The sequence below is a fragment of the Mustela erminea genome, chromosome 10 (assembly GCF_009829155.1).
Source record: "Mustela erminea isolate mMusErm1 chromosome 10, mMusErm1.Pri, whole genome shotgun sequence".
Lineage (NCBI taxonomy): Eukaryota > Metazoa > Chordata > Mammalia > Carnivora > Mustelidae > Mustela > Mustela erminea.
Genome location: NC_045623.1, coordinates 77,716,031 through 77,743,820, shown reverse-complemented (window position 1 = coordinate 77,743,820; position 27,790 = coordinate 77,716,031). Strand labels below are relative to the sequence as shown.

Genomic DNA, 27,790 nt, shown 5'->3' with positions numbered 1-27,790 from the left:
ACGGCTTCCAAGAAGGCCCCAGGTTTCCTCTGGCTCCAAAGCCATGCCCTCAAATTCAAGGCCCTGTCTATCAAAGGGCATGGGTTCCCTCTGACCTGAGGCCACACGGGGCCAGGGGACATAGAGGCCCTGGGGATTTCTGTGCCTTCCCCATACAACAGCTTCTAGCAGAGGTTCCAGTTCCTCCCCCTCCAAGTTCGCTCAGAGCAAGCAATCCCCTTCCAGATCACCAGCTTGAATGGAGGGAGCCCCAACTTCCAAAGGGGCCCCACACTCCTAGGTGCCAGCGGGGGTGGGGGACTTGGGGGCAGGGAGGAAGCCACAGCTCCCAGGGCTTGAAGGGAGTGAAGGGAGTGAAGGGAGGTGGGATGTCAGCCGGACACGGGGCCTGCACACTCACAGGCACAATTACACACCTGCTGGCCAGTCGCCAGGCCTCCTAGCTGTTCTGCTGTTCGTCACCACCCCAGGGTCCCCATCTTCCATCAGTGCCCAGAGCCCCATCTCAGCTGTAATTGGGTCATGCCCATATGTAAGGCCCCGCAGCCCAACCCTCTGTGACTTTTGCCCAGTGCCCCCTGCTCCCCAACCCTGTGCCAGTTTTCACTCCTTGGGGTCTGTGCACTGACTCTTCTTCTGTCTGAAATACGGTCTCCACTCCTCCTGCGGTCCTGCACACCCTGAATCAAGCCTGCCCTGGACACAGGTCTTTCCCTTGATTAGGGCAACAGGAATAGGGTGCCCCCGGGGTCGGGTCCCTGTCCCTCACTCCACTCCTGCCTTGCCCCCACTGCCCTGCTTACCATTTCTGGTGGGAATAGTTCCAGGTGGGAGAAAGTGGATGTCTTGTCATAATTCCTATGCCCTGAGGAGGGAATTTTTGTCATTTATGCAAAGGCTCAGATGACAGCCTTGCTCCTGCGTCAGGATGAGTTCCTCCCCCAGCTCTGAGGAGTGGCCCTGCTCCACTGGTCCCTCCTGGTGGATTCAGTCACCTTCCTAGGCTGCCACAGGGAGCTCAAGGCTTCCTGCCTCCAGAGACGTGTCCCCCCCACCCCCTGCAGTCAGCTGGGAGTCATCTCCCCTCTCTCCAGCTTGGGAGCTATGAGGAACTTCCATTGTAGTTCTTCTCTCCCATCGCGACTGACGAGGTTACAAATGTTTGTTAAGTGAATGAATGATCTTGGGGGCAAACTGAGAGACAAAAATAAAAGGAGGGGCAGAATGATCTGATAAAGAGTGGTGGCTGAGGCTCCAGGGGTCCAGACTGGGGGCTGGGGAAAAGGAGGGGGTTCTTAGCTAGACTGGATCTGCTGGTCACTCAGGAAGCTGGGCCAGTGTGGACATCGCTGGGCTGGCCCCTCTGCTGGAGCGCTTTCCTGGAACTGCTCCTTCGTTCCATCTCTCTGTGGCTTGGGATGTGTCTTCCCGCTCCAGAGTCATCCCAGGCAGCCTGGGATGTCCCCATCCCAGTCCCCCAACCCCACACCATCCTGAGCTGGCCTTAGCTGGATGAGGAGGGAGGGAGGAAGGTGTGCTGTGAGAAGCACTTTCACAGTCCCACTGGACTCCCCCAAACCACCAAAGGCCTTGCTCTTTACCCCACGAGCCCCTCGGGCTGCATGCCTCTGTGGCCACCCTCCAGGCCAGGCAATGCCGGCCTGAAAGTCGTCACCCAGCTTCTCCCACAACCAAAGCTACCTGTGCCCACCTGGAAATCCAGCTGCCACCCCAGTTCTGGTGCAAATTCTCACCAGAGTCTGGAAGGGCTTCAGGACTCCAGCTGCAGGGCTCAGGACACAGGTTGGGGGCAGGCAGCCCTGCTTTAAGGCTAGCCACGGAGCTTGGCTCCTCTCTTTGAGCCACGACACCTGCCTGAGGCCCGCTTCCCAGCCCACAGCTGGCTGGATCTCAGGTTAGAAGACAGGGGGTGCCAGGTGCCAATTCCTTCCTATCAGCCCATCCCCAGCAAATAACTGGGCCAGGTCTTAAGAAATTCCCAGAGTCTGGCCCTGGGGGCCTTCCCACATGCCTTCATTCCTCACACATGAATCAGGCCCATTCCCTGTTATGGGAACATACAACTCACCAACCTGTATTCTGGACGTTCCATCTGAGGATGGAGACTGGCAGGTCATCCCTGTGCCACTTGCTCAAGGCTACACGGCTATTTACCAAGCCGGGGTTGGGGGGGCGTGGGGGGCAGTGCAGGGGTGGGGGGAGCACAGGAGGTAGGAGATAAGCCTCATTCTACGGCTGGGGCTACAATTCAGGGAGGACACAGCCCAGGTGTCCCAGGTTAGATCGCTGATGGCTTGTTTCCATGGAAATGCTAGACACACACACACACACACACACACACACACACACACACACACACACACAGGGCTTGGTTCTGCATCACGCTGTAGAGACTACACAGGCTAGAAGAGATTATAGCAGAGGGCAGGGCTGGCATCTGCTCTGTCATCTAGGAGGCTGTTTCTCTGTGAAATTTTGTTTCCAGCTCCTAACAACCAAATTACAGACACAGTTTGAGAACGCACTGTCATTCCTAAGGAGCAGGGGCCTGCCACAGTGTTCTGGGGAATGCTTTCCGGGTGGGGTTGAGCAACCTACCCTGGGGGCCCTCCAGGTTATTTATGTTGAGGCCTTGTACTTATTTACCAGCCATCCCCCCCGCCACCACCTTGGCCGCCGTGCCTGTGATTTTCCGGACTTGGATGCTTTGTGTCATTTTACTATTTGTGCGTGCACAGTGTGTATACACATGTGTGCATGTGTGGTAGGTGATCTCTCCGCAGATCAGCTCTACACCTAAAACTTCAGTCCTCACTTCTCCCAGAGGGAGCCACCTCTGTGCACAGAGACCTAGGGTCTCTTACAGGTTACGAAGATCGCCTCCTGAGGTCCCAGAATACTCAGTTCCAGCTCTCTCTCCCCAGCCCGAGGGGGCTGTGTTTCCAGCTTCCTGACTCAGTGGGGTACTCACTTCACCCCTGACCTGATGCTGTGGGTAATGGAGAGGCCTCCGAGCCACACAGACCCGGGTTCAGATCTTGATCCTATGTTTCCTGTGTGACCTCAGGCCTAGTAAGTGATGTCATTGATCTTGACTTCATCTCAAAGGGTGGCGGTAAAGCTACTGCAGAAGAGCCCTTGATGGAGTGTATTCAGCCCCTAGTAGGTGCTCAGTTAACAACAGCAATAGTTACATTGTTCCCACCTTGTGACCTAGAATCCTGTTCCTTCCATACTGTTTTCCTTCCCTACCTTCCCAAGACTGAAGCCAGAGTCCCTTCTCCACGCCTACTGTCCGGGCCAGGTCACTACTATCTCCCAGTTAAAGCAGCCTTCTCCCTGGTGCCCTGGCCACCTCTCCCACCAACCCATTCTTTACAAAGGTGGAACTCTCTAGAACAAATTCAGGTGAGTCCCTGCCCAGCTAAACTACCCTGTGTTCTAATGCCATTTATAAGCATACCTCACTTTACCTCGCTCCCTCTGGGCCATCCCTATCTGCCCTTTGCTCCCACCATATAGAATCACTCATTGCTTCTGAACCTGCCACGTGCATCTTGCACATGGAGTTCCCTGTACTAATCCCCTCACTTGAATCCACTTGGCCAGCTCCCATTCAGCCTTCCAGGTCAGCTCAGAGGCCACTTCCCCTACAAAAGCCTCCCTGTTCCCCTGGGTGGCATCGGCTGCTTCTTTCTCAGTGACCCTCCAGCACTTGCCATGGACTGCATGGCATGTGCCCCATGAAATGCTGTCATCTTATTTCTCTAGCTGTCGCCCCTTTTACAGTCCACAGCTCTGTGCACAACCACATCTTACTCGGTGCCAGGAATGTCACAGGTGTCCACAGCATGCTAAGGACAGACTTTGGTCCCTCTGGCCATCCTATCCAATGAACGACCCGGCTAGTTTTCCCCAAATGACGAAAGCATCCTCTTTTCCCACACTCCTTGACTGGCCTAGCTTGAGTCCTGTGTCTGCCTCATTCTGGCTTTTCATGAGCATTTTGTGGGGACGCCCACGGGGCCCAGGTGGGGAGGGTGGGACCTTTGGTTCCACGAAATCAGAAGATTAGTCAAGCCACACACTCTCGTGGCTGCTGAGAACAGGTTTTCCCCAAGCCAAGAAACTGACTTGCAAGGTCCTCAGTGACAATAAATATGTACCCTGCATTTGGCTTTGCACTTGCCAACGGGAGGTGCAACAGGAGCGCATCGACTTCTAAGGCTTGGGTTAAGGCACTCTGGGTGCAGGTCCCCACTCTGATAATAACAATCGTTGAACTTCGCCGAGCCTCAGTTTTCACAGCTATGAAATGGGAGGAAAACATATCTCAGGGAAGGACTGCAGAGATTAGAGAGCTGATGAAATTAGAAAAGGAAATGCATTTTAAGCCTCAAAAGCAGAAGCTGGCATATAGTAGATGCTCAGTAAAGGAAGCCCCCACCCACCCACTCAGGCTCTTTGGGGGATACTCTGATACATAAGTCTTAGTCTTTGACAATAGCTTGTAAAGTTGCGGGGAGACAACTTCATCATGCCCCATAAACATGAAGACAAGGCAAACAGTAACAGGTAAAAAACAAGAGAAGGATTTTCAGGAGCAGCAAGGGGGAGAGGGGAATTCTGGGATGGCCTGAAAGTCCCCTCGCCTTTCATGACTTGTACCCAACAGTGATTGCTGCTGCCCTTGTGGCTGGCCTGGGGCCAGGAGTGGGGGAGGGGTTAGTCTGGAAGAGGTCCCAAAGCAATGGGAGACTGTGCATCTCATAGCCTGGTTCCAGAGATGATCCACACCCTTAGAAAATAATTACAACAGTGAACAGCACCACAACCAACCCAGAACACGCCAGAAGGAGATGTGAATGTGGGATGGGGTGGAAGACCTTTTAAAGCCTCCATCTAACAACAACGAAGAAATCTGGAACAGGTCTTGCTTCAGCCCTGTTCAGGCTCACTCCCCTTGCAGCCTTTCTCACCTCTTAGGGCTGGTGGTGAGATCTCCAATCTCCACCCTTCAACCTCGAAGCCCTCCTGCAGGGCGGGCCTGGCCTGAGTGGATCACTCCCAGCTTTCCTGAACACAGTATGAATTTTCATGTTCCGTGCCTTTGCTCATGCTGCGCCTTCTACCTTCTCCTATGCCCTTCCGTCTCCTCTCTCCCACACCCTTCCCTTCAGTTCCCCTATTAATTCTCCTTGCCTGTTCGTGACCTCATCCTGTTCGGACTCCTTCAACTGTCTCCTTCTTCTTAATTTTTCCCAACCAACTCACCCTGTCAGTAGAACTGAAAGGCCCCTTCTCAATGTTCCTGTGACTTGTGTGGCACAAGTCACCAGAACATTTAGCATATCATAGTCAGGTATCTGTGTCCGATGTCGCCTCGAGGGTGGGAGAGCACGGAGGCTCTGTGCCTGGCACCTACTGTTTGCTCAACATCCAGAGAGCCTGGCAGGCCTTCTTCCATGCTTCCCACCGCTGGGCAGTATAGCAGCACCTGTCACTCTGCTGGGGTTGCAGATGAAGTCCCCACTGATCCCCTAGGAGCTCCAGGCACTTAACACAGTCATGCTCTCTCCATCCTGGAAACCTGCCCTCTGAGGGTCATCTCCCCCAGGCTTCCTGCTGATTTCCTGCAACGCCCTCCTCTCAAACCCTGAGCGTCCCAGCTAGGTCCTGGACCTGGTAGACTCCACTGAGAGAGAGGGCTGGGTAAAGGGAGCTGGGGAGATGAGGCGATGTCCCCAAGAATGGCAGGCTGAAAGAGCCAGGGACCTGGAGACAGAAAGGTTTGGGGGCACATGGGTTTGGTAGTGGGGTCTGAGCTCGGAGGGGAAGGATTGACAGCCATTTGGGGGTGGGGAGGAGGGTGTGATGGTTAATTTTATTTGTCACAATGACTGGGGCATAGGAGGCTCAGCTGTTTGGCACCATTTTTTCTGGGTGTGTCTATGAGGGTATTTCTGGATGGGATTAACATTCAGATTTGTAGACTGAGTCAAGCGGCGGGGTGGTGGGGCGGCACCTCATCCAATCCACTGAAGACTTGAACAGAACAAAAAGGCAAGGTAAAAGCCCAAGTGACTATGCTGGGACCTTGGGTTTTTCCCAGCCTTTGGTCTCGGACTGAAACACCAACTGTTTCTGAGTCGCAAGCCTGATTGGTTTCCAGTCTGGCACTTGTACTATTGGGCCCTACTGGTTCTCCATCATTTTCCCCATTGGTTCTGTCTCTCCAGAGAACCCTGCCTTCTACAGACAGCTAACACACGAATTCCCTGCACCTCAGGAGGGGCCCACATTCCTTGCTCGGGGTTCTCATTTGCGCAACAACTCTCCAGAATGAGTAGGCATTTCCCATCTCCTGGCTTCCAGAGTTGGCCACACTCACCTTGAAAGCCCCACTGCAGATGGACACTGTCACCCCTCTGCGGACCCCCAGCACCCCAGAGGTGCTCAGTAATGCTGACTGAACAAACAAATACCACACACCCAACTGGGTAGCCCCTTAGAGTATGGGGCACAATCTCACCCTCACCCTGTCATTTCCAAGGCTCTGGGACAGGCAGGATAGGGAGCATCGGTCCCAGTGCCAGATGAGCAAATGAAGGCCCAGAGAGGACCTAAAGCCAGACCTGGCAGCAGGAACCCACCTCTGGAAGGGTTGAGGAAGGATGCGGCCCTGAGTGCAGGGGCCTCGCCCTTGCCCCAGCACTCACATTCTCCAACAAATGTTAAGTGAGCACCTACTACAGACCACGTCCTAGGCTGGGGACTTAGAGTAAGTACATTAGTGAACAACATGGACAGAAATCTCCGTTCCCATGGACCTTACATTCTAGAAGGAAGAGACACACAATAAACACAACACAGAACAAATAAGAGAATTCTATAACATGCTAGCTGGCAGTATATGCTGCAGAAAGTACAGGAAGGGCGGAGTAAGGGGACCAGAGCACAGGGATGGGAGGCGGGTCACAAATTTAAATGGGGCAGTTAGAGTGAGCTTTGTTGAGGAGGCGGCATTTGAGCAAGGGCTAGAAACAGGTGAAGAATTGAGCCATGCAGATATTAGGGGAAGACCTTCACAGGCAAAGACAACAGCCAGAGCAAAGGCCCTGTGGTGAGGAGATGTCAGGCATATCACTTGGGGCCTTGTAGGCCATTGGGAGAAGTATAGCTCAGAGAAATAAATGAAGGTGACGGCCATGGGCCTGCCCCCCCTCCCCCAGCAGGCCTCCGATGCATACCCTCTTCTCAGAGGGCAGGACTGAGCTTGAACCAGCAATGAGAGATTCAGGGGACCCCTGGGTGGAGGAGGGGACAGCAGACAGAGAAGAGGCAGGAAGAGATGCTCCTGGATTAGTCTCCTCTTCAGCCCCTGCCATTCACCCCCTCACTCCCATCTGTATCATTCTTGGGGGTCCACCGTCTTGCTGCTTGAGTTTGGAGTTGGGCTCCAGACCTGCCTAGACTCTCCATGGTGGGGACAATACCAGACAGGTTTCCTAACCTTCCAGGGGAAGCCTTCGATGCCAAAGCCGGATGGACCCAGCTCTTGAAGACTGGGTGGAGGTGGGGGTGGGAGCTCGCAGGGGATTTGTAGATACGAACCAGAGAAAGGGCAAGAAAGGCCATGCAGTGCTGGGGCCCCGCCCTGGCTGGCTGTCACACCACCCCAGGCCTGTGCGGGAGGCAGGGGCCCCACTCTGCCTCCGCTACACAACGGCAGGTGTAAGAAACAGATCAGTTCCCGCAGCCTGGAGGAAGCTGCAGTCAGCTGCCTAATTTTAGCCTGGGCATCTGCTCTTCCGTCCCAGAGACTCCGCGCTGTCTGGGATTCACTCCGTCTGCATTTGCCAGAGAAACAAATCCTGTTCTAGGGGTACAGACCCTGGTGCTGTCTAGAATAGAGCTGGCCGTGGATCCTTGCCACGGGGAGACCCCCAGGAGCTGGGCTATCCCAGGACATCCATGTCCTGTTACTGGTCTCCTGTCTCACCTCCAACAGCCACGCGTTCCTGGGGGTGCCAGGTTTCCATTCCGCCTTCCCACAAAGCTGTTGGATCACATGTGGGTCTCCTCCACCAGAACGTGAGGGCCTCTTGGCTGGGGATGCCTCTCAGCCATCCCCACACCCCCAGCTCTCAGCACAGGTCCTGAGGGGGCATCCCAGAGAAGTACAGCCCGGGAAGACAGGGCCTAGCAAAGCGCACAGGAAGGGTCCGCTGTTGCAAATCTTCCTGGAATGTCTTCTCAGGGCAGGGGCAGGTTGAGCTGGACTTTGAAGATTGGGTGGGTGTTTAGTGGAAACAGCCACTGAGGCCTGGGAAACATGAAGAAACAAAGCCTGAAAGAGTGATGAATGTTTGGGGATGGCCCGAAGGGAGGGAGGGAGGGGGGGAGAGAGGAGAAAGGGGGCTTTCCCTGTGTGCATCAGGGTTGTTGGGCCCTAACTCTGGGCTAAAGAGTTGGGCTTAAGCTGGCAGGTGGGAAAACCTGTGAGCGGCTTTGGAGCATGTGTTTCAATGGGTAAGTATGGATGGCTTCCAGGTGCCAAAGCCAGGTCCCTCAAATCTGGGAGAGCTACTTTCCTTGTCCCCGCCCCTCCATGTCCCGTCTGGTGCTGTGGGGCAGGTAGCAAACACAGGCTGTACGGGGCATGCCACCCCCTCCCAGACCCCCACTTGAGCGCTGGGCCATGTGTCTCCTGACACCACTCTCTTGGCCACGAAGGTCACTGCTTCATCTTTGCCTCAGTTCCCAGTCCCATGGGCAGGAGCCCTTTTTCCCTCTCAGGGCTCGGCTTCTCCACCTGGTGCTGCCATCTCAAGATTCCTCAGGAAGGACCCCGAAGCCCAGCGTGGCCTCCCCCTACCTCGGCACTGCCGGGTGCTGACCAGGGCGGTTCTGTTTGCGGAAGGCAAGTCCTCTGGTCTGCGGGCTTTCTACATCCCCTTGCTTAATTCCTCCAACACCCCTCTGAGATGTTCATCATCTGTCCCTTTCTACAGGTGAGGAATCAAGAGTTTGCTGAGGTTCCCTGGAGGCTGGTCGCACAGCCAGGAAGTGGTGGAGGTCGGGGATGGACCCCAGTCTGTCTGTCTTTCTCTCTCATGAGGCTCCCCCCAGTGCTGAGGGCGAGGCCTGAGCAGCTGCTGTCCAGAGCAGAGGCGGTCAAGACCTCTGGCCACTTTGGGTGGGGAGGGGAGACCTGGACGGGGAGGGAGCCTTCACCCAGGATCCCTACATCGATGCCCTCGAGAAAGAAGGAGTTAAAAGCTTATGTAAAGAGATTTGCAAATAGATCCTACAAAACAACATTTGGATGATTTAAGTGTTAAGGAATCAGAACCATATGGATTAAATGTCCCTGACGTTACGTATGGTTTTAAAAATTAGAAGGAAATGTACTGGGAACACATACACATATAAAATATGTAAGGCCAAACCGCATTTCTAGCTTTGTGGACATGGAGTTATTTGAAAAACACGACACAGTATTCGCCCAACATCTCCCAGGCTGGCCCTCCCCAACCCCCGCTCCCCAGCCCCTGTCTTCTCCCCACACCAAAAGGGCTCAGCTCCCTCCCCAGGGACCCAGCCTGGGAAAGAGACTTCCCAGAACAGCAGGCCTGATGGTCTCACCACACGACCACCGGAGCCAAACAGCTGGGGCAGGCATGGCCGGGGTCTCCCAGAGGCCAGACGGGTGGTTGCAGGTGGAAAGAGACGGTGGGAATGCCAGCTTCCCCAGAGGCCTGAACGTACTCTAAGAGAAGACGCCGAGACGCTTTTCGGGGGAGGCAGACATTCCAGGTATAATTGCTTCTTGTTCCTAATTGTTTCTGTACCTCTCTCAACCCTTCCAGCAACCGTGGGAGGAAAGAATTATCACCCCCACTTCACAGGCGGGGAAACTGAGGCTCGGGAGGGCTGGGGGCTCTGGATAGCCAGGCCCTAGACTATGGCCTGGGCTCTGCCACACACTCACCCAGGGTTGCTCACACTCTCTCTCACTGCTCGGAGCACAACCAGAACCCCGAGCCTATGCCCAGTTTAATTGGGCATCAAAAAAAAAAGAAAAGCTGGGTTCGGGAAAAGTTTTACTCTCAGGACCTGACTGGTCAGATCCTAGTGGGGAGGGGAGGGGCTCATGCGACATTCTCAGGGACCCACGGCTGCGTTCTGAACCAGGTCCCTCAGACACAGGGTCCCTCTGACCCTCCCCAAAAGTGGTCCATCAGGAGGACTGAAGACCACCCAGACAGAAGCCCAGCCCAGCATCAAGAGGGCTGGCACCGAGTGTGTCCCCTGCGTCCAGTCCAGAGCCTGATGTTTGTTAAATCATCATCAGACAAATCAATGGGCGGAGAAAGGAGGCATTTGTTCCTCTTTGCTTCGCTCCATTCCTCCCCAGGACATTGTATCCTGGACACAAGGGAAGGCCTCCCTTGTGATGCTGGTGATGCTCTCCTGTCTGATGGAACGTGTGCTTATAGCCTGTGAAGGCTCTCAGGATGCTGAGTTTGAGGCTGGGGTATCCCGAGGACATGGAATGCCCAGGGCAGGAACCAGAGAGAAAAGGAAAAAAAGGTATCAGACCGGGGACAGAGAGGGCAGGAGCTTCCTCCCTATCCTGTACCCACAACTACTCCAAAAAGTCTGCAATAGATACCATCTTGATGGGTTTCTTGTAACACCCTCGTAACTTCTGCATAGTCTCCCTATGCCGACCTGGCCACAGGCACTGGGAGAAAGGCTTTCTGCTGGGATCAGGTCCAGTTACTTTGCAAGCACTCCTGAGGAGGGCCTTAGCCCATGGCCTTTCTCAGGGTCAAATATGTTGGGAAAGCACTGATAATTAGACCTCCTGGAGATTCCCAGCAGACGCCCACAGATGAAAAGCCCTAAGGGGCTGGTAAATAAAGCAGTTCATCTTGGAGCACCTGGGTGGCTCAGTGGGTTAAGCCTCTGCCTTCCACTCAGGTCATGATCTCAGGGTCCTGGGATCGAGCACCGCATCAGGCTCTCTGCTCAGCGGGGAGCCTGCTTCCCCCTCTCTCTCTCTGCCTGCCTCTCTACCTCTCTGCCTACTTGTGATCTCTCTTTCTGTCAAATAAATAAACAAAATCTTAAAAAAACAAAACAAAACCAGTTCACCTTTAACCCACACTACTGGAACAGAACAGGAACCCCAGCTCCCCCACCCCTGGACCACTGGTCCCAGCCTTTGCTCCCAGTTGTCAAGCTCACAGAATTCTTGCAGTTCTGGGCATGAGTAGCCTACAAGACCCCTTTGAGAATTCTGTTGGCTTCTCATTGACAGAACCCATCCTCCCATGGGCATCCCTGGTCCCTCATGAACACCCCAAATGATTCTACTCTAGACTTTGATCTAGGTGCCCACAGCCCTTACGTTATCCCACTAAAATCTTCTCAATGACTTTCTTCTGCTCTTGAGACAAAGACCAAATCTCTGAGTGGTCCCCATGGCCTCCTTCAGTGGTTCCACCTGTCTCATCTCCCCATCACTCCACCTGAGGCGCAGGGGTATTCTTTTATTCTCCTATGCCTCAGTGCCTTTGCATGTGCTGTATGCTTGCTGGGAATGTTTTTCCTATACAAGCCCTTCCTACCTAGTTAACACTTCTCCAAACGTTCAATTTCACTTTGCACGTTACCTCCTCAAAAAAGCTCTCCCCAGCCCCTGACTAAACCTGTATCAACACCTGTAACTTCTTTCTATTTGTGTGCTTTTTTTGGTCTGACGACTAGCTTCCTCACTGAAATATAAACTCCACGAGTAGGGTGACCCATATGTTTTCCTCACCATTGATTCCCCAGATCCTGCCACTGTAGCTGCTGGGCCCCAGGCTTTTCCCAGCACTCCCTGAAAGACTTGGAGTAAGACAGAAGGTGGCCAGGCGAGTCACGATAACCTCAACCTTCTCCCCCAGCAGGGTGGGATAGAAGAACAGGGGACTCAGACTCCAGCCTTGGGTGTCTCAGGAATTCACTGTGAGAGCATGACAAGGTCACATCATGCTTCTGAGCCTCAGTTTCCGAATCTGTAAGACTGAAAGGCTGTGCCAGTATAGAATGACTTACATTTTGATTTATTAACTCAGCTCTTTCTTCCAGCCCTAGAGTAATGGGCAGTATTGCTTTCTCTTTGTCCAGTATCTTCTCTTCCCTTTCTTCTGTTAAGTGTTCCTGGGGGAACTGTCTTCCCCAACTCCAATCATGATTCTGGCTGGGTTTTCCATCATCAGACCCTATCATCCTGCTTATGGCCACCTGTTTGGCCAAACACCATAGTCCATGGTTTCATCACAGCACCTCCCTGGGATTCTCTTCACTTTAACAGCTGGAAGGAAACATTGCTTTTCTATCTGATGTTACTAGCTGGGATGGTGAAGACCAGGAGCCATCAGGGGCCCAAAGTCCTTCTCCAGTCCCTACAGCTACTGTGTCATGTTGTAGGGCCAAAGAAGCCCAAAGGCAGCAGATGAGACCCAGGTCAACACAAAAAAGCATTAAAAATAAAACATGTAGGGAAAATAAGAGTCTGATGACTTGATGACATCATATCACTTCCTGGATTTAGCCATGCCTGAAGTCCACCCACTCACCCATCCCAGTAAAATGAGGCCCTAGGACAAAGTTCAACCTCTCTCCTCCCCTCCTTTACTCTCTTTTTTCTCAAGCCAGACAGACTCCAGCTTCTGTCCCTCGCATTTGAAAGAATGCTGCCTACTACAACCAGGTCCAAAGTCATCCCATAGTACTAAATAAACAATCTCTTGGAAGGATAGTAGTAACCAAAATAAGCAAGCGTAGGAATCCCTGATTGACCCAAACATGCCTCACAGGGCCATTCTGTGTAATCCTCATGCCAAGAATAGCCAATGATGAGGAAAAACAATGAGTGGTGAAAGATAAGGAACACTAGACAAGGGTGTTAAAGACCTGATCTCTGATCTAGGCTCTGCCACACAATCGCTGGTTTCCTAGCTTCTCTGAGTTTACTTCTCCTCCTCCATGAAATGGGGAGGTGATGTCTACCTTAAAGGCTGCCATGAGGAATCAATCAGGAGACAAAACAAGCAAAAGAGCCTAGACTGCTGTTCCTGGCTAGGAAACCCCTGATAAACATGCACTGACCCTGTTAAAGCTAGAAGTCCTTTCTAGAAAGATAAACTCAAGGTCTCATTTCTAAGAATGCAAGTTGGCCACAGGTCCAAAAGGAGAGGAATGTGTGTGAGCCTCCCAGCTAGGGTTCAGTATCCGGGTGACACGCGACATTGGCTGCCGGCTGCCAGTTCTGCGGTGACACGAAGTTGACTGATGGGTTTGCTTCCCCAAGTGTTGGGCACCCAGGTGTGTCCACAGGGATGGCAGCTCCAGCCGAGCAGTGACAGGTCACCAAGGCAAGGAGCCTGTTGATGGCTTCCAGATGGGCCTATGACAATTCCACTCTCCCCTGGACCATGTTGAAAGGATGGGCCAGGACGCCGCCTAGGCTGAACTTGACCCGAGTCCCTGTCTGATGGGTTCTTGGCTCTAGTGGGGTGAGGGCAGGGTGTGCCCCTCTGCACTGGGCTGCCTGGGAAGTCGGACAGACTGTGTTGCCTTCCAAAGAGCAATTCTGAAAACTGCTACTCAGAATAAATATTTTGGTTGCATTTTGCGATGTGGCTGTGGGGGAGATTTCCATCGAGTGTGGTTTGCAAGGCGATTCTCCTCTGCTGTTTACTCCCTGCGATCCCCACAGCCTGTTCCTGGCAGGCATCGGCGTCTGCCGCACTCCGGGGCCGCTGGGACCCGGATGCTCTGCCCCAGAGAGGCCGGGGCCCGGCGGCCCTTCACGGGGACCTCATTGTGACGCCGCATCAGGCAGCTGGCCACCAGAGCCCTCACTCCCCAGCTCAACCTTGCCCTTCCTCACCAGGCCTGGCCAAGCCTGGCACTCTCTTAGGAACCTCATTCCCACCAACCAGGGGAAACTGTAATTAGCTGAGCTGCTCTAGGCCAGGAGCTTGGCATTCCTGTGGGCCTAGAGATGTGGCCTTGTCCATTTCCTCTTCCCAGGGTGGCCCCTGCTCCTGCTCCTCTCTCCACCCACTCATCTCTTCCTTGGAGCCACAACCGCACAACAGGCCCTGTGCCATGGGAGCCAGACCACTGTCTCCCACCCATCCCCCACCCATCTGAGCACCCTCTAGAGAGAAACCCTAGCCCCAGGGGCCTGAGCATGGCATGTCTCTTGGATACGGTGGCTGTGACTACAGCCCCACCCCCTTGAGGCCAGGTTCTGAGGGCTGCCGGGCTCTGGATGCCCAGGCTTTGGGCTTGCTCCAGCCAAGAGCCCAACACTAATCTCAGAGACGAGGCACGTAAAGGTGGGAAAATGGGGCTTCTGAGACAGCTCATCCCAGAGTCTGCTCCCCGCTCCCTACCACCCTGGCCAGATTTCCAGGGAGAGATGGACTCATGAGATTGGGGTCTGGTGATCAAGACAGAGAAATGACAACAATGAGGGGGAGGGGTATTTCCAGGCATGGGGTTCGGTGTTTGCAGCGTGGGATCCAGGGCCCAGGGAGAAGGTGCTCGGCCAGGGATGGACTGCCAGGATCCCGGTTAGGGGGTGCTCACATCACGACTGGGCATTTGGAATGTTAAAGACCCTGATCATGAAGGCAGCCTGGAGGCTGTGTGAATATTGTTCTTTCTTCTGTTTTGTCACCTCCCCAAAGCCACTCCCCCACTCCCTTGACATGCTTCCCATTCTGATGGGTCCTAGCGTTACCATGATGAGAGCCTTCTGGGGCCCACCCCATTTTGTGGATCCAGGAGCAGACTTCCAGAGGCTAAGGTCCATGCCCAGCATCACAGAGCAGGGTGAAGCAGAGCCTGATATGGACTCCTCTGTCAGGACCCCAGTCCCACACTCATTCCACAGCACCATGGTGGCTGTCGAACACAGGAAGTTCAGAGTCCATTTCCCGAGCTGCCCCGGGGCTCTTTGGCCCTATACCAGCAGTGGGAGCAGCCTGTCTCCCCGCACTGCCCCGCGGCCCCGCGCTCCCTGCACCCTAGTGGTCTAGAGACGAGCTGCATGCAATTGGGAAGGGGCTGGGAAGACAGTCTGCACCCCTGGAAGGGAAGGGAGCTGAGCAGCCCACAGGCAGTGATGGGCAGCTGGGACTTCACTGATACTAGGCAGAGCAGGGGAGCCACCCCCACCCCCAGCTCCACTCAGCTCCGCTCAGCTCAACACTTGAAGGTTCAGCCCTGCTCATCACTGAGCTCAGCCTGCCCAGGCCTGGGAGGATGTGGGAAACCCATCTAGGGCTGGAATCGATTTTCTTACCATAAACCACAGGTACTGTGGGTGCCCTGGGCTTACCTAGGCTCATCCACCCCAGTCTTACTGTAGTGCCCTCGGAGGGCAGGGCATCTCTTTGGGGGTGTGACCTGAGGCCGGTCTTGTTGTCCCCATCAGAACTCCAGGCCCATCTCACTCCTCTGAGAGCCTGGCCTGTGCCAGCCCCTCTCCCCATGGGCTGGGCCCTATGCCTCATACCCGTGGCAACCATGCCTGGACTGTGCCATAAAAGGAGTTGGGCCGGGACCACCGAGCCCCCTTCTAAGAGACTCAGGCTGTCACATGCAGAGGTTCAGACGGCCACAGCCAGGACACCGTCATTTCTCTGTGGGTCAGCTTGGGGGACAGGCAGAAGGCTGGGCCACTCCTCTCAGGCCAAGCTGCTGAGACCCCCAGGTCCCCTGAGCATGGAACATGTCCACAGTGACAAAGGGGTCACTCTGGCCTTGGCCTCCTACTCAAATTCCCTTCTGCCAAACTCCGACCCCAGCAGGGTGTCCCTCGCCGTTCGAGAACAGTGGGAAGGGCTGGTGGCACTCAGCGACATCCAGGCACGAGATTTCCAGATTCTCAACCTAGTCACAGAGCCTGGCTTGGCCTGGCTCCACGGACAGAGCCAAGGTCATATTTCACCTGCTTCTCCTTGGGCTAACTCCCGGCCTGTCTCTGTCCCAACCCGGGACAAGGGGTGTCACCCCTTTGGTATTCACCCCTTCGGTTGGTGCTGAAGCTGCAAATCTGCCCAGAAATGGCTTTGTGGGCCCTACCCCGTCCTCACGTTGGCTACTTATCCCTGGCAGGGCACCCCAACCCTTTTAAAACAGCACGTGGAGTTTATACCAAAAAGGACAAATCCTCGTGGAAGTTTACCTTTTATAGAAGTCATCACAGCTACCAATTAGCAAGCGTTTACTATGCGCCCAGCTCCAGGCTACCCATTTCAGGTGTACATCATCCTCACAACAAGGTCTGAGGTGTGGAACCACTAATTACCCCTGTTTCCCAGATGAGGAGAATGAGGCGCAGTGTCCGGCGTACTCAGAAGCCCTTCTCATCCCCCAGCAGCTGAGAGCAGATGTGTGATCAATGGGCTTCAGGGGCTGTTTCTTGGGGGGCCCCGGGGCATCTCACAGTGGAACTAAAATGTGATACCCAGTCTCTCCAGAGTGCCCGGGGTCCCCGCCCATCTGACCCTGGCCTTGGTTGAGGAGCCACGGGAGACAAAGCACCCCGTGTCACCCTCTTTCCGGACAGAGCTCGCCCCACACACATCCTCTTTGCCGGCGCCATGCTGAAGCTGGCCCGTCCGTGCCCACCCCTCCCCAGAGCCCACCCTAATGGCTGGGGGGACCTAAGGGAGGGAAGAGCCAGGAGACCTTGGGTCCCACGGTGTGCCAATCCCATCGCCGTGGCCCGCTCCTCCTGGTCCCGTCCCCTGAGGGTGACACTTGGGGCTCCTGGAGAAGCCCATCAGGTTGCGGGAATGCAAGGGTGTTTCTCCGGCTTGGGTGTCCGTTCTGACTATCTGCAAATTGGTTCACTTACAAACCTGCTCCCAGCTCACCTCTGGGAATGGAGCGTGGCTCAGACACATCTGTCCTCCCTCTAAGGCTCTCCCAGATGACATTTCCTGGCTATTACATAATCAAGGAAGCCCAGCCCCCACCAGCCAGGACTTTAACTAGAGAGCTCTCTCCCAACGGCCTTGGGGATAGAGGTCTGTCCGCCAGGCCCTCTTACCTCGCAGCCCCTCTGTGGTCTCTCTCCTTCCCCCGTATGGACATGTAGGCACACGTGTTTACACACCCCAGCACAGTGGGGTAGCCGAGGCCACATCTTCTGTTCCTGCCGTTGGGCACATCCCGTGGCTTACACGCTTTGTGTTCACTGAATTATGCTGCCCCTGGGTCCCTCAGGTGGTCCCTTCTGACACCTCCTCCAGGCTCCCTTCGCACTGCATGTTCAGCATCGTGCTGTGAATATGTCTGTCTTCCTAACTGGCCTAGGGCCTCTCTAGCGAAGGGGCAGAATCTGATTGTTCCCTGCACTGTCAGGACCCAAATCATCCTGGTCCTGAGCGGACACTGCGGGTGCTGATGAATCCTAATGAAAGCCTGGGGTCGGTGACCTGGGGAGTTCTGCACAAGCAGCCTCACATACGGATTTCCCACAAACACCACAAAACCTCTGCTTTTGAAAGACCCAAGACATGAGTCCATTGTTCAGAGGGGAAACCGAAGCCCAGCTGGAGACAGGCGGCACCGAAGAAGGCATGACCTGTCTGTGGCAGAGCCAGGGACCCAGCCAAGCTTGCCCAGGCCTCTCTCCACTCCCCCACGGCCTCTGAACCTTGGTAACAGGCTCTGGGGGTATTCTTCTCCTTGGAAACAAATCCACCACCTTCTGAGCCTTGTGCCCAGCCTGAGACAGATGTCACCAAGACACAGTCCTGGTGCTCAGGGAGCCATGCAGACAATGTACCCAAAGAGCTATAAAGTGGGGTGCCATGAAATAACAGAAATGTGTAAGAGACGGGACACTTGGTGAGACGGGAGAGGAAAGGGAGGCATCTTGGGGGAAGTGACATCGAATGGGGTCTCCAAGGAGAGCTGGTAAGGACTAAGTTGGAGATGGGAGGGGAGAGGAGAGGAAGGGGTGGTCCTGTTAAAGACACAGAGACATGAAATGATCCAGCAGGATGGGGAACTGCACAAGCCAGGCAGTAAGGCTGAAACCCAAAGGACAAGAGGGACTTGAGCTTTGAGGCTGGCATGGCGGGGTGGGGTGTGGATGGGGAGGGGGCTGTGGGGGGCGGTCAAGTCCATATCACGAGGAGCTTGAAAACCATGCTGGTCTAATGGGACTCCAGCTCATGGGCAAAGAACCTCATATTTGAGGTCCATGTGCCCTATCCTGCCCCTTCCTTTGGACTCCCACCATCCCCGGAGTGGCACGAAGCACAGACAGGTGCCATCCATCTCTCTCATTTACCCAGGCAACCCCTGGGCCTGGGAATAAGCTCTTCTCGGCTCCCTGGATGTCCTCCTAGCCACAGATGTCCTTACATTATAGAGCTGGACTGTGATATGTTAGGAACTGACACTTGCAGAAGGGAGATCATGTTGACGTCAGAACACGCTGTCCCGAGGGAGATGTCTTATAAACAGCCCTGGAACTTTGGATGGCCAAAGCAGCTTCTCCTGGGTCTGGTGAACAAAAGGGCTAATGGGTGGCCCAGGGCTCCAAGTGGGCCCCATGGGGAGCTGAGAGAGGCCCACATTGGCTGTGGGTCTTCCCACAAGACTGTACATGCACTGAGAATTGTGGAGCATCTGCTCAGACCCTTTGCCAGGGCCCAGGAGTTGGTACCAAGTCAGAAACAGGAATCACAGGAGGCTGACAGAGGACAGGGCCACGCTGGAAGAGCCAGAGGGCCTGGAGGCAGGCTCTCTGTGACCATCACCATTCCAGCCCCTGAAGGCCCTCCCCCGTGCTACCTTCCAGGTCCCGTCCCCTGAGGGTGACACTTGGGGCTCTTGGAGAAGCCCAGCAAGTTGTGGGAATGCAAGGTAAATCTTAAACTGGTGACCAGCTGAGTGGTCCTTTGTCTTCGACTATCTTCCAAGAGGTGCATCCCTCCAAAAAGGCCTTCAGCCTGACCTTGGAGATCTAGTCAGGCCTCTGGGGTGAAAGATGTGGAAACTGAGCCCCAGCAAGGGGAAGTGGTTGACGGAGGGTCACGCGGTGAGGCGAGGGTGAGGCGAGGGAGGACCCGGGGCTCCTCACTCCCCACCTCCCCACCCCCACTTCCTGGAGGTGACTCAGCGAGACAGTCGGCACAGGAAGGAAGTGGGAAAGGGAAGCCCAGCCCGCTGGATTCCAGGTCACCACTTTGCTCGTCCAAAGCCACCAACCACCTTGGCCATGAGGCTCGGCCTCATGCCTGTGACCTTTCAGCCCTTCCTTCCCAAGGCCCCAGCTGCTGACCGTTTCCTCCAAGGTCAAGCTCCCTCGGCCTGTCTAGTGTCTCCAGGGACTCCCTGCCACACAGTCCTCCTGTGCTTCCCTCCTGCTAGGTCAGGGGGTCACTCCCACAAGCTTGGTGAGTGGCCAAGCCTGTGCGGGCCAAAGGTTCACGAGAGAAACAAGACGTGGCACGTAACGGCAGCGTTATTTTTAGTGACTGAGGCCCTAGAGCTAGTATTCGGCTTTCCTCATAGGCTGCCAGAGGAGCTTTGGTGAACTCAGTTTCTCCGTAAGTCTGTAAAAGGAGGTGATGGGACCCACTCTACGTGGCATGGAGAACAAGATGAAATAATTCGCGAAAAGCCCACCACAAACTGAGCCGTACGAGGCGCTAGCCAGGGCTTACTTTGCCACATAGATATGCACACAGCATCTCATTTGGTTCTTATGACAAACCTGCAAAGGTTTCTCATTTAACTTGCGAGACACCCTAAGCTCAGGGAGGTGAGGGCACACAGCTTGCAGCTGGTAGAGGCAGGATTTGAACCTGGTCCAATCTGATGGCAGAGTCCCAGCCTCCGCCCACCAGCTACGCCACCTTTCTCTGGCTGGTGGGTGGTCCTCTGCCCGTGGTTGCCCTACCAGCTGCATGCATGGATGTGGGCGGGGCCTCTGTCCCTTCCACCTGGGTTCCAGAACTGTCTCTGCCACTTCTGGGAGTGAGACTTGGCATCTCCACGCCCCTCTGGCCCCGTGCACACACTGGAAAATTGGTCTTGCCAGCCTTCTTGGGGTGGGGGGTGGGGTGCAAAGGGGGTGAGGGGAGCAGTGGAGCTCTGCAAACAGTACCATGCTGTTTGAATGCCAGGACCAGCCAAGTATTACTCCTGTGACCGGAACGACAAGGGACCATGATCCCTGCAGCCTGAACTTGGGGTCCAGGAGGACCAAGCCTAGAGCAGCATCTGCCTCAGCCACCACAGGAAATGTCACAGGCCCCGTTAGCCTGGGGCTTTCCATATGCTGAGAACAGGCTTCTGAGAGTGAGGAAGGAGGGACTGTAGGTACGAGTCTCTGCGTCACTGGACTAGAAGTTCCTCAAGAAACAGGACCGGCTCATAGCACCTATTAGGTATGGATGGTTTCATGCCCCCAACTCCAGACACAGGGCCTCCTGCTGGGTCACCAAGTGGGCCAGCTGTCTCCCCTACTCCCAGCTCCAGCACCACCCCCTCGGAGACCCCTGACCACCCAGGAAGAAGAGACTCTTCTCCCTTTGGGAGCCTGCGTCTCCCTCCCCTCAACTGTAGGCTAGGTACCAACTATATTGCCCAGATCTCTCTTGAATCCTTGTTGGACAAGAGTGAGGGCTTGGATAAATGAATACATTTAAATTTAATTGTTTTCCATCTGTTTTGTTTGCTGGACTATAAGCTCCCTAAAGCTACACTCTGTGTGTACTCATCTTTGTGGTGCTCAGTACCTGGAGCACCTGTCGGCGGCGGGAAGGGGGTTGTGGCATGGTTTCTCTCCCCATCCATTTAGCCTGTGTCCTGTCTCACCACCTTCCCACCACCCCTATTCCCACAGGCTGGGCGTGCGTCAGAATTGTGCGTAATAATGAAGGACACGGGCGGGGGACCACCCGATGGATTCTACTACCAGCAAACAAACTGGCTTATGTCCACTGTGGCTCTCTGAGGCCTTCTGGGTTTCCTTTTGGGTTCCGGCCTTTATTTTCAAAGAGCAAAGTCCTCATTGCAAGAATCGCTTCCAGAAAAAAATGAGCTGCTACTTAAAATACAGTATGGGGTGGCAACGAGGAGTGGGAATCCATCAAAAGCCCCCTAAGGTTGTCTTCTTTGTGCTACTTTGCTTCTGATGAGCGTACGTGGCTCACGCCTCCAGCATATATCAAACACCATCTGACCCGGACATGGCCGGATCACGTGCAAACCCAGCCTGTTGTCTAACTCAAGGAGCCTTGGTGAAGGCAGTATCAAAGCCTTGCAGGACAGGGGTGTGGAAACAAAAAGACAGCAGGAACATCTGAGACCCCAGAACCCAGGAAGTGGTTCTAGCTGCTGAGTCTCTGGTTCTCATCTGAGAAGGAGAATAAAACTCGCCCTGCCGAATTATTACAGGATAGGCAGATTATAGTATGTTCAAACAGTTAGCTCAGAGCATGAAAAGAGAGAGTCGATCCATTGATTCCACAAATATTAATTTAGCATCAACTATGGGCCACGCATGGTCTTAGGCACTGGGAATAGCAATACACAATGTCATGTTAGATGGTAATCAAGAGAGCATTGCAGAAGATGGGGTAGTGGCAATAGGAGGTTTTGCCATTTTAATTAAGGGCTAGACAGGGCTTCATGGAGAAGAAGGGGACATTTAAGTAAATACCTAAGGGAAGTGAGAGAGTCAGCCACATGTATATTTTTCCTAGTAGAGGAAACAGCATGTGCAAAGGCCCTGAGGCCAGAGTCTGAGGGACAGTATGGAGGCCAAAGGACATAGAATATGTAAGAAGTCACTGATGGTCACATCACTGGGACTGTGAAGGCATTTATAAGATCTCTGGCTTTTACTCCAAGGCAGAGAGCCACTGGAGGCTTTCCAGATGAGGTCTGACACAACCTGACTTTTATAACTGATCAATAAGCCTTAGCTTCGCCTTCCCTTCAAAGTCTTATTCCATACCCAGACCTCAGCAACTCCAGCTCATATGTTTTTTCGTTTCTCAGATTTCTTCCAGCTTTCTAAATCTATCCAAACCAGAAGGGCCTCCTCATTTTCTGCCAAGCGCAGGCTGGAAAGGGGCCTTGCAGAGAGACTGTGGTCGGGAAGAGAGAGAAATGAAGAGGAGTCTTAGGGAGAGGATCCCGCCCTTCCTCGATGCTCAGAGGGCCTCTGCACCCAGCTCAGCTGCAGTGTGCCCACACGCTAGGTGTGCAGCAAAGCTGGGGACCCTGGGAGAGTCCCCAGTGACACTTCGTCATCTAAAACAGCTCGGCACGGAATTCGGGATTTCCCTCAGCGCTCCTTCACCCTGCTCATCTACCAAAAGGTAAAATCGTTTGTTTTAAAATAAAACAATTCCTATCTCTCTCAGGGGTTCTTAACCTTCTTTGGGTCCCCTGCTCTTTCGAGAATCTGCTGGAAGCTATGTACTCTCTCTTCAGAAGATGAACACAGGCTATGCGCTTGTTTCCTTAGAATTTCAGGGGTAGCACAGATCCCTGAAAATTCAGCGAGGAAACCGGTCTCTGTGCCAATGACAGCCCAGTCTGTAGTTCCAACTGAAGGAATGAAGGAGCGAAAGAACGAAGGAACGAATGGAGAATAAAAAAGCCGCATGCGGATGAAGGAACAACAGGGGATGGGCAGGACAGATGGACTCAGCCACCTCTGGGCACCAGGCTGCCTGCTGATTGGCTCCTGAAGCCTTCACGGGAGAAGTAACGTTCGCCAGGTGTCCTGTACGCACACTTTGCTGTCTCAGGGTGCCCTGAACAAAATAAAACAGAGACTTCCCTGGGTGACTATGGGTCAACGGTATGGCTATCAATCCAGACTTGTAAAAGCAAGTCGTCTCTTCGACTCGACACACAGCTGAGCAGGCTGCTCCCATGTTGGACCTTCCCCATCACAGCCTTCCCGCCAGGACCCAGGCTTCCAGCCTCCCCCGTCATATCCTTGTCCTGAGGCATCACCTGTGATACTGAAGTGAACGTCTCGCTCATCTCAGAGTCACACCTCTCACTGGGAAGCTTTTTACACAGTCTCCTTTTCTTCTAAGCATCGTTCAATGTCATGACACAGGGAGACCTACAGAGGCGACCAGGTGGGGTGGGGGTGGTCTCTGACCCCATGGGATGTAGCCCCAGAGAGCTTTTCTGATGGAGGGAGCCTCCAGAGCCCCAGGGACGTGGCTGCTTGGCCTCTCCCTCCTCTTCCCAACTATCACCTCCTCCTTGGCACCTCCTGGGCTGCCCCCTCCCTCCTCAAGCCAACCTGCTCTTTCCCAGCTCTGTTCCTCTATGTGTGTTGAGCCTGCCACCAGAGACAGAGGCCACCACCTCCTTTTCTCACCACGAAGCTCACGGGCTCTGCCCACACCTCACCTCCCTGCCTCTCAGACTGGCTTCCATCCTTCGCGAATCCCCATGTCCTCAACCTCAACCGTGGCACTTAGGACATTGTATTTCCAGCTTCTCTTTTGAATCTTGGGGGGGGGGGCAGTGGGAAACAAAGTTAAAGCCTAGATAAAGACACTTACCATCATTCATTTACATGTCCATTTCATGCCTGTGTCTTGTTTATCTTTCTTTCCCCAGCAAACAGTACAGGGTACACTGATGTCCTGGCACATATTTGCTAATAAATATTGTCTTTGTGGGGTTGTTCTCTCTTCACCCCTACGCCTGGATTAGGTGTTATAACCCCATTCCCCTGCGGTCAGGTCCCACCTCTCCCTGTCCTCCCTGGCCTCCACTTCCAGTCCACCCCATTCTGTTAGAATTGTGCGTAAAACAGGAGGAGATGGGCAGCGAGGAGCTCTCTACGAGTCCACGAACTGGCTTCTGTTTCGGACCTCTCTTATTGCGTGCCCCAAGTTATCGCTGCCCCCCGTGCAATTGTGCCTTCTGGGATCTGGGCGGGTGAGGTCACTGGATGGGAAAACTCCTCTAGGGAGTTGTCATAGTAACCATGACTCTTCCAATTTCATGCAAGAGAGTCCCTGAGAAGAAAACACATTAAGGGCTGGGGGAGGAGGGGTAGGAATCCATCAAAAGCCTCCTAACACTGTCCTCCCGTACCCTTTTCTTTGCTCCTTGCTGGTTTACATGCTCAAGGTAGATGCCATTATGTGTGGGCATCTGAGTAGAACCTGCTTAAAATAGCCACTCGACTATTTCAGGGAGAAGTTGAATATGCATGAAGCTATTTTAGAAAAGATGTCCCTGGCCCAGCCAATCCGAACCCCATCCTTTCCCTTGGAAATGCCAAGAGAAGCTGAATGGGACCTTTCTTAGTCTTTCCCACTGGGGTGGGGGTTTTTCAGAAGCCACAGAAACAACACCGTGGCTAATGTGGGCCTTGCAGTCCTGGCAGCTCTGCCTCCTTATTCTGTGGTCACAGAGGCTCCTGGCCCGACAGCTCAGCCTTCCAGAACCCTCCAGAGCTTTAACGGCCTTCAATGACAACCACGTTACAAGCCAGCTTGCCTAGATCTTTGGGGGTCTCAGAATCTTAGGTATTTCCATCTGTTCGTTTACCTGTCCATCCAACACACTTGTACTGATAGATCAAATGAGTGAGGAACATACTGGGTGCTGGGAATCCAAGGATCTCCGAGACAAGTTCATTAGAGGCTGGTCGATGGATGGGTGAGTAGAGGTCATAGCGATATAGTTCAAAAGTAGAATGGGCAAGCAGGAGAAGGCGCCCTCACTTCTTGCTGATGGCCTGAGAAAGAAGATGGCTTTTGAGCTGAGCCCTGGGGGATCGGCAGAAGGCCCACAAGTGTAAGAAGGCCTGACAGGCTCAGGGATGGGGACAGCTGGGTGTGGCTGCTGGTGGAATGCTCTAGTGGAAGGCGGGAGTGCCTGGAAGGAGTTGAGAAAGGAAGGGGAGCCAGACTGTGGAGTGCTGGCTAATGTTACCTTCTCTAAGCCCTCAGGCTATGCTGGGGAAGCCTCTTGCGGCATGAACCCACAATGCCTGGTGTGCCCCTCTCGCTGCCTGCAATCCGGACTGGAAGTCCTTGTCAGACGCTCCTGGGCATCTGAATTCTAGGCAACCAGAATTCCGGTTGAAAATACGGCTTCTGGAGCCAGACAGCCTGGGTTCCAATCTAGATTCTGCCTCTTCTTAACCACGATCTTAGACCAGTTACCTGACCTCTCTTTGCCTCCATTTTCACACCTGTAAAGTGAAGCTATTAATAGACCCTATCCCTTTGGGTGAAAAGTACACAAGCTAATATATGTAAAGGGCTTAGACATGTGTGTGCCCCATCATAAGCACTAGATAAAAGTCACAGCTGTTTTCATTATCCTAACAAGTTTGGCTTTTATCTTGACAATGGAATGCCACTGACGACAAGTTTTTGTTCCCAAAATAATTAAAAAAAAAAAAAAAAAAGAAAAGAAAACTTACTGCTCTGATTGATACTCGTGCTTGTCCAAGACAAGGAAGAAGGGAGAAAACGCTGACCCTCAGATAACAGTGACAATTCTAGGTACAGTCGAACCTCATTATTCAGAGAGCCTGTATTTGCAAATTCACCTACTTGCTAAAATTTCTTTGTCACCCCCCAAATCAATACTCATGGTATTTTACAGTCATTTGCAGACCTGAGAAGAGCGGTGAAAAGTATGAGCTGCCCTACATGCGTCTTTCCAGCTGAGGCCAAGAAACGATGCTGCCTTCTCATTTCAGCCCTCGTATGTCAACAAGCATCCCCTTAGTGCTTTTTAAAATTTTTTTGCACTTTTATGCTTTTCGTTGGTAGTTTCGCTGTGATGTGCCTTACAGAGAAAGTACATGTGTTAGGTGAGCTGCCTTCAGGTAGGGGTGACTTTACTCTTGGCCGTGAGTCCAGTGTTAATGAATCAACGCTCTCTACATAAGGTGTTTTGGACAGAAACACGCATAAAGTAACATTAGGCACTGATCAGTTGACAAGGATGTTGCGACCAGAGGCTCTCAGGAACCAAATGCTGTATTCCCCGTGGGGGCAACTCACTCATTCAGTGTTTGTGGGAACTTTGTAGAACATTAACTACCGTGAATGACCCTTTTCTAGACACACAGGTGTATACTTTGATGTCTTTGGGAACATCCTTTCCATAAGCTTTTGATACCATTTTTTAAAACGAACATCATGCGTGAACATGTCAAAGGGACCCTTCCATGTCCCTAAATACAGGTCCCCAGATGGCCGCCTCTCTTTGAGCATTTCTTCAATTATTAACCGTCAGTTCCCACTGATGGCCAGTTTGGTGGTTTCCTATCATCACTATTATAAACAATACTGTGATGAACATCCTCGTTGGCAATTATAAAATAGTGAACATTTGTTCAGTACTCACTAGGGACACAGCCCTCAATGAAGGGTTTTCTAAGTATTATCTTCAATGAGGTGCACAACAAGCCTATGATGGTGATATTCTTAATATGCCCACTTTCCAGATGAGGGCTCTGAGGCTCAGAGGGTTTAAGTAACTTCTCTAGGGTCACACAGCTAAAAGCCAGGTCTCTTGGACCTCTGATTCCTCACTCTTAACCAACATATTATGGCTGTCTTCTTCCATACACAGTTCCAGGCATCTTTGTTTGTTTGTTTGTTTGTTTGTTTCCTTAGCACTCCTGTTCAAAAGTGGACCACCAAGTGGAACGTATGTACATTTACAAATTAAATCCACCACCCACCCTAGAAAATGATTATCAATTCCCAACCCATGACGAGTGCTCAAATATCCTTGGGGTCCCATTTCCCCATCTCTCAAAGTATTCTCATTTTTTGAAACAGGCCCCCAGAAGTACATCTTGATTCTTTAATGTGCCTCCTTTGACTCCTGGAGACCACACTTTTCTTATACTTATGACAACCACCCTTTTTGTCTTGTGCATATTGCCTGTTCATAAGCTGCCTGCCTGTTTCTCTATTGAATATCTGTCTTCACTTCATTTGTGAACTCTTTCTCTACTGGTGCTAGTAACCTTCTATCCGTCATACAAATGTTGAGACACTTTCCTTCATTTGTCATCATGCTTTGACCTTTATTATTGCGGTTTTGGTCCACGGGGTCTTTACTTACTTTCTTCCATGACTTCTGGATTTGTTTTACACTGAAGGACACGTTCTCTGTCTCAATATGATAGAAACATTCCCTCATTGTTTTTCTTCTAATAGCTTAATGGCTTCTTGTTTTTCTTTCTTCTTTTTTTTAATCACCCAGAAATTTATTTTGGCACCAGGACTGAGGTATGGACCCAGCTTTGTTTTGTTTTGTTTTCCATCTGCAAATAGCTAGCCAGTTGTCTTGAGAGCATGTTAGGAATCTTCTGGCTTTTTGTCTCTGATTCTGAGTGCTGCGCTCACTTACTGCTACTTCTGGGTGCTCTGTTCTGTCCATTGAACCTTATTCCTTTACCAACATGGACTTTTTTCTAAGCTATTCACCCATGTTTATTTTTGCAGAGGTACCTTCTAATAATTTTATGAAAGAAAATTGATGGGATTTTATTTAAATGATAGACCAATTCACAATACCTCCTTAAGTTTATTCTTGGGTATTTTATGCTTCTATTTTTTTGGAGACTGGGGTCTTCTACCTCTATGCTTCCTAACTGGCAGTTTTAGTGCCATCATCTTCATGGAAACATTTCCAACCAGCC

The 27,790-nt window shown here is 52.8% G+C and overlaps 1 protein-coding gene across 7 annotated transcripts in view; it reads right to left on the bottom strand.

The window, feature by feature from the left end:
- The window catches only part of HIVEP3 (HIVEP zinc finger 3), a 454,163-nt gene that overhangs the window by 121,667 nt on the left and 304,706 nt on the right, over positions 1-27,790 (bottom strand). The gene's annotated exons all lie outside the window — the stretch shown is intronic.